A 16,342-nucleotide genomic window follows, 5' to 3' on the forward strand; every position below is an offset into this window, starting at 1 on the left:
ATAATAATTTTATTACATTGTAGCTACCAACGACGAACATATCGCGTGATCTACGAACGAGCCTCCGCGCTCATCGAAAACAATATATGTAGCAAATAAACGTGTTAAATAGGTTAGTTAGTTTTTACATCTTCCGCCACATTACAATGTGTGTTTTGTTCCACATAGAAAAACGGAGAAACAGAGGAAATGGTAAATCGCGTAGAACTGAGGCTTAAATGTATTTCACCGCCGATGATTAGAGACCCAACGATTCCCGTTGTCGTTAATCAACGACACGGCAGGCTCGTTATTAAGAGACGTAAACTGCATCCGTGAAACTACGGTATTAGTAGGATGGAACGCGTTAACGAAGGATAGCTTTGCGAAAAGAAAGATCAGGACAATTCCGATTTATCCACATAAGGAAGCCGTTCCTGCTATTGAGTTGGCAACTAAGTAATTGCCGATTTGTTCAATGAAATACAATTTTTTTTTTACTTGGATGACGTTTTGCCATCTCTCTGACAACTTGAAAATTCCACGCTCGTAGAAAGTCTGATCCTTTTCGGTCAAAAACTGAGTTAAGTGAGATTTTACAGCGTCACCGTCATTCAAAGTTTTACCACGAAGGGAGTTGTCCAGGGATCGAAATAAGTGGTAATCCGATGGCGCGAGATCAGGGCTATATGGTGGGAGTAAAATCACACCTTTACGACTGACCAATTCTGGTCGCTTTTCCTTGACCGCTGCATTCAATTTGTCTAGTTTCTAACATTCACGAATAATAAAAAATAACATAATAATAATAATAATAATTTTATAATCTAACATTTACGGATATCATAAAAATGGGAGTGAGAGACATCTATAACTGAAATCGGCAATTACTTAGTTGCCAACCCAATATAATAACAAGCATTTTGTAACAGCAAATGCGTTTATGTAGATACATTGATCGCACAGATTTTTCATATTATTAAAATAAAACTGAAGCTCTACCGTCGAATATTATCCATGTATCTCTGACAAAATGTTGTTTTGATTCGATTCTAAGTGCGATAAATTAATAAGGTACAACATAATCAACTAAACCTAAAGGAATAACAGACTCTTCGTTGAAACTTTTGAAACTTCATCGGAACTTTGATTTATTTGTTATCGTATTAACTGTTTCATATGCATATGTTAAATTTTGACATATTGCAACAATACTGTTTTCATTTAATCGATAAACGAATCTTTTAACATCGGAAATTATAAACAGATTCTAATTTTGCATATTTCGATTAACTTACAATTTCGATGCGATTAAATAGAATGCCTCGATTCTATACAATTTTTACAATCGTTAGATCAACAGTATAAACAGTATAAACAGATTTTAATTTCGTTTCATGTAACATTTCAGTTAACTTACAATTTCGATGCAATCAAATAAAATGCCTAGGTTTTATACAATTTTTATGATCGTTAGATTAACAGTCAAAGTGTTTGAAAAAATCCACCCACATGATTGATAATTACCAAAGAGAGAGGTTGTGTGTGTGTGTGTGTGTGTGTGTGTGTGTGTGAGCCTTTCGAAATATTGATTTCTGCTATTTAATAAAACTAAAAAAAAATAACGACAGATTTAATTAAAAATGGAAGAAGTGAACGTCGATATTCCGCGATATGTCAAAAGTCTGCGCAGTGAACGTCTTAATTACATTTCTATTTCCAGGCTAACAAATGTGTTTTGCGATATTTGCGCCGAGAAATGCGGCAACTGTTTCTTTCTTCGACAAGATTAATCGAAAGTATACGGCCGGAAAGTGAATATCGCGCGAAAAGTCACCGTGACAGCAAATATTCTGGCACGTCCAAACTAGTCGATACGTACTGTTGCGCGGCATTAAGTCAAGACCAAGCATAAATAATTAAAAGCAACGCATCGTTGAACGGGAACGCTTCCGTGACATGCACCGTTATCGATCAAAACATTCCGATGCCGATCGAAACCAGTCAACGGACGGTCGGTCTCGATCTCGCAAATAAGCGGTTTATACCTTCTTCCTCCATTTCGGTCCAAGGAGCCGGCGAGATTGACTAATTAACAGCTCGATTATGTTACTTTGTAGTGGCGTAACTTCCTACCGGCGGCAAGCAAATTCGCCTGGAACTCTGTGATCCACTTTTCTGTCTGTGAAAGATCTTAATTACAGGTAACCCTCCTGTAACACGGTAGACAGGTTCCTAGAAAATGGCGCGTCGTGTGAAACCGTGTTATACAAGACCCACGGAGCCAGTACAAAAAGGGGGATTACGTTTCGAAGACTTATTAAACAGAAACTGTTTTTCCGCGTATTTGATATACGCGGTTCCCTACGATTTTTTAAGATGGTAGGGATAATAAGCTGTGTTTCCTTTTTTTTATCTTTAACTTGTAATATATTTGAATATCAAACATAACACCGATTCAGAGTAGATTTTTCAGCGAATAGACTGTTTTGCGTTCGGGTTGATGGTAGACTGCCTGTTGTGTGTTGTGTGTTCTCGGAGGTAAACTCGGTGTGGGTGTGCTCTAAAATTGAGATAGTCGGATTCGTGGATTATTCAATTCTTGCGAGGAGCGAGGGAAACGGTCGTCCTGACTGATTGGTTTGCAAAATTATGAAAGTGACCGCTCCGAACTAAGGGTCCCCGCAGGTAGTGCTCGCACCCTCGGGTGACGCACACGAAGAATCCGAGTGTCCCAAGAATTAGCCGTAGCGAACAATAGTCCGGAAAATGCCTTTTCTCGGTGGAACATGCATACCTTTAAAAAAGACGACTGGGAAATGACATTTGGTGACCAACTGTGGATCATAAAGGAAATACTTGAGTAGAGGGCGGAAACGACTTTTAACGAAATTGCTCCGTTATACAACGGAACAGAAACGTTTATTTTTTTAATTCCATGTGAGCAACTTAATTTTCATGAAAAATGCAAATGTGTGTGTAACGCAATACGCAAAAAGGGAAAAACAAAGCTCAAAAGTTTTGAGCTCGAAAGTTCAGCTGAAAAAGTCGATCGAACCATTGTACCTTTCTTAGGAAATAAATAATTATATATATTATATATTAATATTATATATATTAATAATTATATATATATAATAAAATATTTGTATAAATATTACAACAGTAAAGAGACATTTTCTTGTGCTTTCCCGTTAATTAACTTGCTTATAGAAATTGATATTGAAAATATATACACTTAATTTTACCACAAAAGCAGTGTTGTCTGAAGAAACAATGAAACAATCATCCATTAGAACATGGTTTCGTCACGAAACACGAACTAAAATTAAAACAGTGTTTTCGCTAAGAAACTTAAGAAATATTAAAAAGAATGAATCGAGAAACATTTCGTTTATTTTGAAACGTAATAACGATATTGATGAAACGATGTTGAGACGATTGTTTGCAGCGTAAAATAAAGCTTAATGATTCAATCATTATTTTTGTACGTTAAATATCATTATCATTATTTTTGTACGCTAAACATCATTATCATTATTGTTGTATGTTATTTTATTTTTTACAACTTGTGTAAAAAGATCGACCCATTTCTATTGGGTCATTGGGTCATTGAGTCGATAGAACTTTCCTCGGATGAAACTGGAGTAAAAATGAGTGGACCCATATTTTCCCACTTTCATAAATACTCAATACTTACGAAGATATCGTTCATTTAATCTTTACGACATCCACGATCACTGGATCGATAGAAACGTGTTGCAATTGTGCTATTTTTTCTCCACATTCGCAAAAAAATGTTCTGTCAAAATCGATGACCCAACGACTCCAATCGCTAATTGAGCCGCTTATTTTGAAAGTAGCATAAGTCACTTTTTTAAAAAAATCGAGTTAATAGTAACACTAATTACAATTGGACGGTATCTTTTCATTTTAAAAAAATTTGCAATCAATAAGTTGAGAACTATTGAGATTTGCTCGAGAGAAGTTTGACTAATTAACGGTATAACAAACATGTTTATTTTGAAAGTGGCGTAAGTCGCTGTACTCGGGAAATTAATTGCGGGGCTTAGTGTAAAAGAAATAAAAACGTGTGATAAGTGTGTGTGTGAAGTATTGTTTTGAATTATCTTCAGTATGTTTAAAAAACTTGTGATCACTGGACTTATTTTTATAAGTGCGAAAGAATAGTGCAGTTTTGTAAATTATATTATAGTGATGTGGCGGCTACCTCCAGACCCGCCAGCAGATCGCTATAAAATGTTTTATAAACTAACTTTAGATGAAAAAGATGAATTTCTAACTTTGGATTTGTCACCAAAAAGAGGAAGACCCTAGGCGTTATTCACAAATAGAAATGGATCCGTTATACGCTGGAGCTCGTCCTGTTTCTTCGGCAAAATACAAAAACATGATGGACTTGCTTAATTATATACCCCCAATATACCAGTTATTTGAAAAATTTGAAACAAAACACGATTTCCGATGACTTAATCACTCCTATTGATGACGAAAATTAAATTGAACCGATGTATTTTTATATAAATTACTTATACTTATGTTTCAAAATGTACTAATTATTTTTGTATTTTATGAATATTAAAATAAAAAATACTTAAATCAAACCTTCATATTAAATATGTTCATGGTATAAATTATTATTATATATGTAATTTATTCAACAATTTTAGTAAATCACTGTCCTTTCAAAACATCGCTTCGGTAAAATACGTCGGACAAAATTAATATATGTCAGTCATTTTTCTAAACTATTTATTTTGAAAGTGGCTTCAGTCACTTTACCGTAATGAAAAGTGGTGATTTTTTAATGTTTATACGAAATTATTTATACTGAGAAAAATATCTCACTATCCTGAGATAACAAATACAAGTAAATCTTCTCGAAAGTTAGCATCCATATTTTTAATCGTGTTAAAACGCAAACCCTTAAATATATCGACTTAAAAACAAAGTGACTTATGCCACTTTCAAAATAAACGGCTCAATTGTCAACGGATTCGCTGACTTTCGGTTTTCTCCTATGTCTGAAAATGTTCGACGTTCTTTTCCAGATACACATCGGGACACCCTGTATATCCGCAGTTTAATAACGAGCTATAAATCAGAGCCGATCGTTAACCAGTTGTGATTGCTCCTCTGCGAGTATGGGTGACGACGTAAAAACTTGTCAAATATCGGATCGTCTCGCGTGTGTTGTGTGTGTATGTGTATGTGTGTGTGTGTGTGGCGTAGCAATGGCAATGGCGGGGTCATTGATCGAGAAGAGAACGAAAGTTTCGAGGAAGCGAGAAGGCGCGACGCCGATGAAGGAAAAAGTGATGCTGACTCCGTGTTTCTGTTCATGGTTGACGTTATTAGCGTCGTTCAAACATCGCGGACGTTTGCACATGTCGCACTGGCTAATTGTAAAGTACCACTCGATGTATAACCCGTTAAGAAAAATAGACGAATGAGAGTGCTAGTTTAAAATTGATCTTTAACGCTTCGACTGTCGCGTCACCCGTACGCGGGTGGCGAAATTATTTACAATTGATGAAAAATTTTACATTTTAATTTAAACCAATTTATTTTAAATTCATTTATATATTAAATTATTTTATTAAATCATTTATCAAGTTATTTATTTATTAAATTTATCTTAAATATAAATTTAGAAATAATTATTTGAATTAATTATTTAAAATCTAATTTCTATGCTAATCCATAAAAATTGCTTAATTTCATTAAGACTCGCAAGAGGCAAGAATATTGAAATAGTAATCGATGTCATATACCTTTGTGTGCTTTGCAAGTTTAATTTAATTTAATTGATTCTATGAAATTTTGAAATGTTCTCGGCGCGTTATTATCGTTCGTTGTCGATGCAAAATTTTCTCATTAATAGTTATAATCGAATAGTTCAATTTTGTACGATTATTGCACCTTTGGTCTTTTTAAATTGCACCGAGAAGAATATCGACAACAAATAACGAGATATTTATCTCTTTTAGAGTGCGATAAAATCTTTCTCGGAGTAGAGAAATATCGTTTTAATTGTACCTCGTGTAAATTCATTAAAACCATCTCGTAAAAATCTGCGATCTAATTATAAATGATATCGATATCTCGCTAATGTATATATTAGTAGGTCGAACAAAATATAACCCCGAATGTCAAGGAGACGAATAATTTTCACGAAAAAAAAAAGTTCTGTTGATAAATCTTTGCGCATCAGAGAATGTAAGCTGCAACGCCGACTTTCCCCACAAGCTATAACAGATGATTGATTAATTTTCTAATAGAATTTCTACAAGAAGGAGAAAACAATGTAGTTTTTCATGAAGTAGGTGATCGTACAGCATTATTAATAGCTCATCGTTTGTCGGGAACATCGGAAGAGAAATCGCAGTAGACGTCGTTCTCGAACAGGACATCCAGGATGCTTTCATGCATCTTCAGTTTTTCAAATAAAATGGACCCCGCGGAATCGTATATCTTGTCCTAGAATGAACAGGATGCTCTCGAACGAGAGAGAAACGAACGGGGTTAACTTTAGCAAATTTTATCGAACTGTCATTCGCAGAGGACATTCGTAATGTCATAGAGGAAATAGTTTCGTTGCTGTCCAAGTTTGACGCGTGTCTCCGCCGATGCATCATTTGTAAATGACATCTTGAAATGTAGGGAACATCCTTTAAAGAGAATGCAATAAACTTCTCACCTTAGTTATTCGGTCACGTTGTATGTATTATCAGTCGTGCGAATAGCATGATTTCAAGAAGGAAACTACGGTGACACAAATGTATGCTTGCAAAATAGCTGTTGCATTTATTTGTTCGAATGACCAGCATTCGAATGAGCATTTCACGGTTTGTCTTCGTGGTTGAGAAAAAGTGTGTCGCAGAACGAATTTTAGGACGGAAGATGTTGCTAAGATGAATAAATGCGCGTGCAACAAATTTGTATGCTCCATACTTTCGCCGTGTCTCCTAAAAGTATTCAGATCTAAATTTTAATTGGTAATTTTATAATTTCGTAAAAAAGAATCTTGTATATATAATATATAATAAATAATAAATCTAGATTTATTGTTACACGATACACAATGAATAATAAATCTAGATTTATTGTTACACGATACACAATAAATAATAAATCTTGATAACAATAGATCTATATTTATTATTACAGGATACGACAAGATTCTTTTTTACGAAATTATAAAATTAGCAATTAGTTCCATTCTAAAGCCCGAAACTTTTGTTTTCACAACGTGGTGTTGATTTATTTTGTACATGACATAGCGTATGGAAAACTGAAGATACAGTAATTTTTCCTTAATTAGCGCTCAGATTGCGCACAAAAATAGAAAGAGGAGGCACGATTAACCGAGCACTGCGGCTCACTTTTATAGTCGTTGACAATCGGTAACTGTAAAAACGTGCCGCAAGGCTCAAATAATTGTATCTCCTCTTCGCAAATTGTCCATTTTTTTGTGCGCAATCTGAGCGCGAATTAGGGAGAAATTATTGTAGATCTTTCCATACGAATACTACATAAATTAAAAAGTCTCCGAAAACGTTGGAAAAGGTTTTTCTCAGACCTACCGAGCACTCTCTGAATGTTATATTAGGTTTACCGTCCGATAATGTCATTGCAAATTTCGATAGGTATGCACATGTTCATTTGGGACATATATTATTGAAAAATGTTACACATAAATTGCCATCACGCTGGCCAGAAGTCATAAGTGAGCCGTTTATTTTGAAAGTGGCATAAGTCACTTTTTCAAAAAAATAGAGTTAATGGTAACACTAACTACAATTGAACGGTATCTTTCCATTTTTTAAAAATTTGCAATCAATAAGTTGAGAACTATTGACATTTGTTCGAGAGAAGTTTTGCTAATTAACGGTATAACAAACATGTTTATTTTGAAAGTGGCGTAAGTCGCCGTACTCAGGAAATTAATTGCGGGGCTTAGTGTAAAAGAAATAGAAACGTGTGATAAGTGTGTGTGAAGTATTGTTTTGAATTATTCTCAGTATTTTTAAAAAACTTGTGATCACTGGACTTATTTTTATAAGTGCGAAAGAGAATAGTGCAGTTAATATTATACAATAATAATAATAATAATAATATATAATATAATAATAATATTATATTATATTATATTATATTATATTATATTATATTATATTATATTATATTATATTATATTATATTATATTATATTATATTATTATATTATATTATACCACAGTTATTTGAAAAATTTGAAACAAAACACGATTTCCGAGGACTTAATCACTCCTATTGATGACGAAAATTAAATTGAACCGATGTATTTTCATATAAATTACTTATACTTATGTTTCAAAATGTACTAATTATTTTCGTATTTTATGAATATTAAAATAAAAAATACTTAAATCAAACCTTTATATTAAATATGTTCATGGTATAAATTATTATTATATATGTACTTTATTCAACAATTTTAGTAAATCACTGTCCTTCCAAAACATCACTTCGGTAAAATACGTCGGACAAAATTAATATATGTCAGTCATTTTTCTAAACTATTTATTTTGAAAGTGGCTTCAGTCACTTTACCGTAATGAAAAGTGGTGACTTTGTAATGTTTATACGAAATTATTTATACTGAGAAAAATATCAGTATCCTGAGATAACAAATACAAGTAAATCTTCTCGAAAGTTAGCATCCATATTTTGAAACGTGTTAAAACGCAAACCCTTAAATATCTCGACTTAAAAACAAAGTGACTTATGCCACTTTCAAAATAAACGGCTCAAGTAACGACGGAAATTATATTGTACAATAAATATTACTAAATTTATGAAAAGTCTATTATTTCCTTTCATTTCTTAAACGGACAGAACTTTCCGGTAGACCTAATATTCTACCAATGAAATACTAAATTTTAAACTCGAAGGTCTCCGAATTTTCAAGGAAAGTGTATTCCTTCGAATTCGAATACAAAAAAAAGAGAACTGAACTGTCAATGCTCGAAAGGAATGGTCTATTAAATGTAAATGTAATCGATTAGCCAAATCGATTAGTCTCATTCGCAGAGTAAACAGGCGCTAAGGTAAAAAAAATTCAACCGGAAAAGTGCAGTGGTCATGGTAGCTAGAGGCAGTCTAATCAGAATTTCATGGAGGATCGTCAGTGAGCCAATGATAGCACGTTCACTGTGTCTACAAACACTCTTCTTCTTTCGTTCTAGAAGCGACGTAATTAATGATGTGCCGGTTAATGCGCGTTTCCACGAACCGCGAAATATCGTCTTTCAGCGAAACGGCGCGGCGTTGTTCAATTTAAAATTGCATTTAACAGCTCTTCTCTCGAAGGTACGATGATTCGTTCTTTCATTCGCGCCATTATCGTTCACTTAGTCACGACGAAATACATGAACAGCTGTCCGGTATGTTCGTGTCAAACAAAAGCAATGCAAATGTTTATAGATATCACGGATGTGTTTTAGATTGATATTTGATAATTATGGTTCTACGCTTTTTTAAAACGAAATGCTTATACATGAGCTACAAACGTATTTGAGAAAAAGACAGAGGGGGATAGGCGTATTTAAAATATTGCGGAACTTTAAACAATTTGTTTACAGTTTTACATCTTCTCTCTATGTTATCCTTGATTTCATCCCTTAAATCACGTATCAGGACCGAAAATGATACGGCTCTATTAAGCATAATTTATTTTTCATATCCTGATAGTTCGATTATATATAATTCGATCACGTATAATTCGATTACATATAATTCGATTACGTATAATTCAATTATATATATATATATATATATAATCATATAATATAATTATAATAATATATATTATATATATATATAATTCAAATACGTATAATTTGATTATATATAATTCGCTTACGTATAATACTATACATAATTCGATTTATTATAATCGATAATTCTAATTCTAATAATTCTAATAATTATAATTCGATTGCGTATAATACGATTATATATAATCCGATTACATATAATTCGATTATATATAATTAGAAGTAAATATATAACTATAAATAAATATATAATTATAAATAACCCGATTACTCTTTTCGACAGCGAAAGCTAAATAAAAACGTAACAGTCGCAAATCTACCTGTAAACGTGTGCATTTTCTCCGAGAACGGTAAGTAGTAAACAGAATGTCCGATAAATGAACGAAAAACGCGCAGAAATATAATATATCCAGCACTGTATATATCACCGTTATGACCCAGTTACCAGACTCGCTTTTCATCTACATTCGCTATTCATCGCTGTTCATTTATTTCTTTTCGTCCGATACGAAATGTCCACAGTTCAAGAATTCGATCTGCTCGTTCCCGAAACGTGTCCGTGTCCGATTGGAGCATCGGCGTCCACGATGCTGTTAAAACTCACCCACTTTGAATCGTGACCATCCGCAATGTTGCGGGCAGCCTCCTCTGTTCGCCAGCACCGAGGCCAAGGGAATGCGATCGACCTTATTTCTGCGGGCTCGTGCCGATCCTGCTGGACGTTTCGGCCGCGACCGGCGTAACAATAATGTCACACGATCCCGCCGGGCTGACCTAGGCCTCCGCGTCGGGGTGTCGTAGACGATATCGCTTTCTACTCCTGAAACGTTAGACGAGCCTCGTTCAATAAAATCGCCCGATTAGGAATACTTTATTGCCGGCGAGCCGCGAAGAAGAGTATCGGCTATCCTCCACCGTGGCCGATAAGGAAAACGATACTCCGTGGCCCGACGTTTCCCATGCTTTCTATCGGTCGGTTTACTGGCCCGCGATACTTCCTGCTCCCTTGTCCACCTACATTTCGCGGAATCGTTGCGGGTTATGAGTTTTTACGGTCTCCGTTGCTTCCATTCCGGCCGGCGGAATCGACCTCGTATGCAAAACCGTCGTTATCTGTCAGATCTATATCGGGATATACTGGCATCTTTACGTTTCCAATCTTCGCGGAACGAAAACAGCGTATCCCTGTCAGATTTACGGTAATTTCTTCCTAATTCTTCCTAATTTCTTCCAACTTCTTCCTAATTTCTTCTTAATTCTTCCTAATTTCTTCCTAATTTCTTCCTAATAAAATTGTTCGAGCCTCGCAGCTCGTTTTTATAGGTACAGATTGTCGACAACTATAAAATCGAGGCGATGATTAATCGAGCAATCGTGTCTCCACTGCCCAAATTGTCCATATGTCTGCGCAATTTGAATTAGGGAATCATTAGGCAATCATTAGAGGGAACCTGAGCGCTAATGAGGTAGAATTCACTGTAACGGGGACGAGCTCCGACACGACGACGTAAGTCGTTATATAAAATTATATAATTTTATATAATTATTATATAATTATAAATTATATTTTATATATATATATATATATATATATATATATATATATATATATTTAAGAAATTAGGATAATATATAATATATATATTATATATTATATATTATATAATTTTATATAGTTATATATATAATAATTATATAATATAATAAATATTATATATAAAATTTTATAAAATTTATTATATACAAAATCATAGACGATTTTTCTTAAAGAGAACTAGCCAATCTCTTGTTCCCATTCAACCGTACGGTCGATCATTTATCTCTTATTATCACCGGTGAAATTCGTCGGCTTTAATCGCCAACAGGTTAGAAATGTAAATTATTCCGTTCATTGGCAACGTTCGTTATTTCAATCGACAACAAGTTGCTGGCAACGACTGGTCTTCGACGTTTTCCAAGATCTCGCGGTATGCGATCGCAGATCTCTAAGCGGTTCGATCGCGTCCAAATCGTCCGAATGAAAACCGATCTTCGTTTTCTTTTTTTGCGGTGGCGATAAGTATCCTCGAAAGAAGATACTTGCGCTGAAATGCCAGCTTCTATTGGGTTAGCAACTAAGTAATTGCCGATTTTAGTTATAGATGTCTCTCACTCCCATTTTTATGATATCCGTGAATGTTATATCATAAAATTATTATTATTATTATTATTATTATTATTATGTTATTTTTTATTATCCGTGAATGTTAGCAACTGGACGAATTGAATGCAGCGGTCAAGGAAAAGCGACCAGAATTGGTCAATCGTAAAGGTGTCATTTTTCAGCAAGACAATGCTAGGCCGCACACGTCTTTGTCCACTCGGCAAAAATTGATGGATATTGGTTGGGAATTGATGTTACACCCGCCATATAGCCCTGATCTCGCGCCATCGGAATACCACTTATTTCGATCCCTGGACAACTCCCTTCGTGGTAAAACTTTTAATGACGATGACGCTGTGAAATCTCACTTAACTCAGTTTTTGGCCGAAAAGGATCAGACTTTCTACGAGCGTGGAATTTTCAAGTTGTCAGAGAGATGGCAAAACGTCATCGAACAAAATGGAACATACATTACAGATTAAACTTCGTTCCAAGTAAAAAGAAATTTTTTATTTCATTGAACAAATCGGCAATTACTTAGTTGCCAACCCAATATATTATAACAATATATATTATTGTAATAATATATTTAGAGTAGATTAATTTTTAGAGTACCTCATAATATTGTCCATTGATTGTAACCAAGTTTATTATAATTATATATTATATAATTATAATAATAATATTATAATATATATAATCATAATTTATTTCTTTGAACAAATCGGCAATTACTTAGTTGCCAACCCAATAATCGAACTTTCTATTTTCTGTTAACTCTCGTACGCGTTTTAAATATGCTTCTAAACAAAACGTACTCCCGCAATATGGATTTTTCATTTTTATTATACACGTTACTGCGATCGATGACGCGCTGTTCTCACGTTTCGAACAAATCCGCCGAGATAGAACACGATAACGAGAAAAAACAAACAAATTTTGCGTCGTCTGAAACGTGAAAATTGACGGCGCCATTTAGCTGAAAAAAAGGTACAAGAGTTGAGCCGTTTATTTTGAAAGTGGCATAAGTCACTTTGTCTTGAAGTCGATATATTTAAGGGTTTGCGTTTATAATAATTTATAATAATAATTTATTATAATATTATATATATATATATATATATATATATATATATATATAGATATATATATTAATATACATATATATAATATTATTATTATATAACTTATAATTTATTATAATAATTTATAATAATATGGATGCTAACTTTCGAGAAGATTTACTTGTATTCGTTACCTCAGCATACTGCTATTTTTCTCAGCATAAATAATTTCGTATAAACATTAAAAAATCACCACTTTTCATTACGGTAAAGTGACTTATGCCACTTTCAAAATAAACGGCTCAATTACGAAACGTTCGCTAAATTCTTACTTTGTAACGAGTATTCCTCTCCTTCGGAACACAAAGCAACGATCGTCTTCTATCGTCCAGATCTTCGATCCTATCACGATCGTTCCTTTTTTAATCCACGTATTGATCCGCCATGTTGTATCCTCTCGGCACGTATTTTCCGTATAATTATTATCCGTTTTCACGGGTCGTCAAATATTATGCTCCAGTTTTCTCAATCGCAATTCCAAACGTTTCTCGTCGTCGCTGCGCTCTTGTTTGCGTGTTCTGCATATTTTCTCGCGGGACGCGCTCTCCTCATTTCTTATCGTCGCTATAATTTTCCTCGGTCTATCTATATATATCACTGTTACGATTTCAAGCTCTATAAGGACATTCGTGTCGAGTCGACGTTCGTCTCCGAAAAAAACGATCTCACACTCGGGGAACGATCTCTTCCCTCCGATTCACTCGTAAATAACAGGATAACAGTTGAAAGAAGCCGTTCGATCTGCATCGATAACGAAGAGTCCGCGATCCGCTTCGCGCTCGCTAAAAAAACGCATCGGAGAAACCTCTGCTCCGGTCTCCGGTGTCGTCGCAACTCGCCGAGCGAGGCTTCTGCCCCAGAAGCCGCTACTAAAATCCGTTCGCTGTTGTCTCTGCCGTTTAAAAATCCATCATCGGTGCCAGCCGAAAAACCGCGCGACTTAACGACTTTTCGGTCGACTTCGTTTCTTTTTTTTTCTCCGGCGTCCGCGTCCGGCGTCGTCTTTCCCGAACGGCGGCGACCGAAATTTTCATCGGCGGAGCGCAAGGTCCCAATTTCACGGCTCGCAGATAGCAGAAACGCGACCCTGTTCTTCTCCCTTTTTGCCGGCCGGCTCCGCGCGGCGCCCCTTTTACAAGCGGACGCCGACGCCGGGGCCCGTTTTTTCCCGCGGTTCCGGGTGCCGAGTCTCCCGTAAGGGTTTTTGTCGGCCGCGATTAGGATCGCCGGATCGTCACGGTCCGAGGTGCGGCATGGACGGGAACCACGGGAGCAACGACGCCATTCTAATTCGCGAGCAGGATCCCTGTGCCTGGCCGTCCTTAATCACCGACGTCGACGATTGGGCCGCGTCCTTAATCACCGAGCACGACAGGGCGTCCCTGTGACCGTGATTCCCCGGGCAAATTAACCGCGGCTGCGATTCTCGTTCGGCTCGTTCGCGTTTCCACGCGTACCGATACTAATTGGCGGGAAACCGAGAACACGTGTTCGCGACGATCGCGTGCCGCCGCTGCATCGTCCGCGCGCGCGCCTCGGCTTCGTGCTCTAATAAGACCGCGAGGAAACCTTCAATTCTGGATGCGCCGCTGGGACCGATTCCTTGATTTACACGCGCCTCTCTACCTTTTACGCGCGTCGGATCCCCTCATTGTTCCCCGTCCAGCCGTTATTCCTCGGTCATTGTCTCGCGTATCACTTCCCATTTACCTTCGTGGCCGTTTACCTCCGCCCGAGATTCCCACGAGACATCCGCGCGATGCAATTTCGGGAACAAAATGCGTAAACCTTCCTGCGATTCGAACTCTTCGCTCCGAAATTCCGCGCGGATCTTACTCTCGCGTCTCGCGTCGGTGTCCTTTTTCGTCCGAACGATCGTTCGAACTTGATTCTCCGCGCGAAACGGTTTCGATCTGCTTCGTCTCGCGAGAAATCGCGACGCTTCGAAGCGACGATCTTGGCCTCTCGGAGTTTTATCGCCGTTGCTTCGTCTCAGCTTCTCGGTTCCCTGCGCCCAAGGTTCTTTCCGATTCTCCGACGAATAGTCGGCTTGAAGAAGAATGAAGAGACGGCTCCCTGTCGGTCGATAGTCGCCCAAAGAGATCGCACGAACCACACTCTATCCGCTCCCCTAGCTGACGCCTGTCGAGTGTTGAAATAGCACTGAGGCTGGATGGTGTTCCGCCGCCCCCGATGCAGCTTCTCCTTTCCTGCGTCGAAGTCGAGCCATTTAATAGTGGGGACTCGGATATCCCTTCTTTCGCTTCGAAGCAACCACGCGGAGGCCTATTCGTGTCCTTGGTGCTCGCGATACAGCGATATCCTCGTCGCAGAGACCTTCTCCCTACTGGCTGCCCGTATTCTTTCACCTCCTTCCTTCGCCCTCCTCCACCGACTAGTTCGCTTGCTAACTTGCTTCTGTTACCTCTTCTTCTTCTTCGTCTTCTTCTTCTTCTTCTTATGCTTCTTCTTCTTCTACTTCTTTCTCTTTGTCCTCCTCCTCTTCTTCTTCTTCTTCATCTTTTTCTTCTTCGTCTTCTTCGTCTAGCCACGACGTTGTTCCCACGATTCTCTCGTTTAACCGGTAACACCATTCTCGCGAATAAAATACCGCTCCTCGAAAGTGGAGATTCGTGTCGGCGTTTTCGTCCTCCGTTGGCTCGAGGCTGCGCCAGAAACTCTAACCGACGATTCTGCGGCGGTTCCTCCGGTGACTTCCGGTCGCTTCGATTCGGCAACCGTTTTCGGGCCCCTTCCTTCGGCGACGACCCCGTTCCTCGGCGGTCCAATCCGCCGAGCTCTGAAACTGATCGACGCGCGTTGCTTTGGGAGAATGACGGGACCCTGGATTTATCGAGACCTTCTGTTGTTTCGATCGCAGCGGGCATTCGATTGCTTGAATTGAGATGTTCGCTCGAGCGTCTGCTGTGAGAGAATCTGCGAGAGAATCTTTGTAACTTCGACGAGTTTGAGACAGAGGAACGTTAACCCTTAGCACTCCGAACCATTCTGGACGTTGGCTACCAGCTACTCAGCGCCACTTTTCGGCAGAAACGGGCATTTACAGACCCTCGTATTATTTAGTATGCTTTTGGAACTAACTAACATATTATAATGATATTGGACTTATATGAATTTGGCTGAAATCGAGAAATTTGCAAAAATATCAATATTTTATTTTTTATAATTTTGTTATTGTTTGTTTTATAATTTTGTTTCGTTGTTGTAATCGCTATCTATGCGAACTCTTTCTC

At 37.2% G+C, this 16,342-nt stretch overlaps 1 protein-coding gene across 1 annotated transcript in view; it reads right to left on the reverse strand.

Annotated features, from left to right (window-relative positions):
- LOC117224738 (uncharacterized) overlaps positions 1–16,214 on the reverse strand; it is a 49,018-nt gene extending 32,804 nt beyond the window's left edge. Inside the window, exons 1-2 of the mRNA XM_033477851.2 lie at positions 13,361–16,214; positions 10,426–10,641 (exon numbers count right to left, since the gene is read on the reverse strand). The gene's annotated coding sequence lies outside the window, so the exon portion shown is untranslated. The remainder of the gene's footprint in view (positions 1–10,425; positions 10,642–13,360) is intronic.
- Between the last annotated feature and the right edge of the window lie 128 nt (positions 16,215–16,342).

Source organism: Megalopta genalis, unplaced genomic scaffold, assembly GCF_051020955.1.
Source record: "Megalopta genalis isolate 19385.01 unplaced genomic scaffold, iyMegGena1_principal scaffold0020, whole genome shotgun sequence".
Classification (NCBI taxonomy): domain Eukaryota; kingdom Metazoa; phylum Arthropoda; class Insecta; order Hymenoptera; family Halictidae; genus Megalopta; species Megalopta genalis.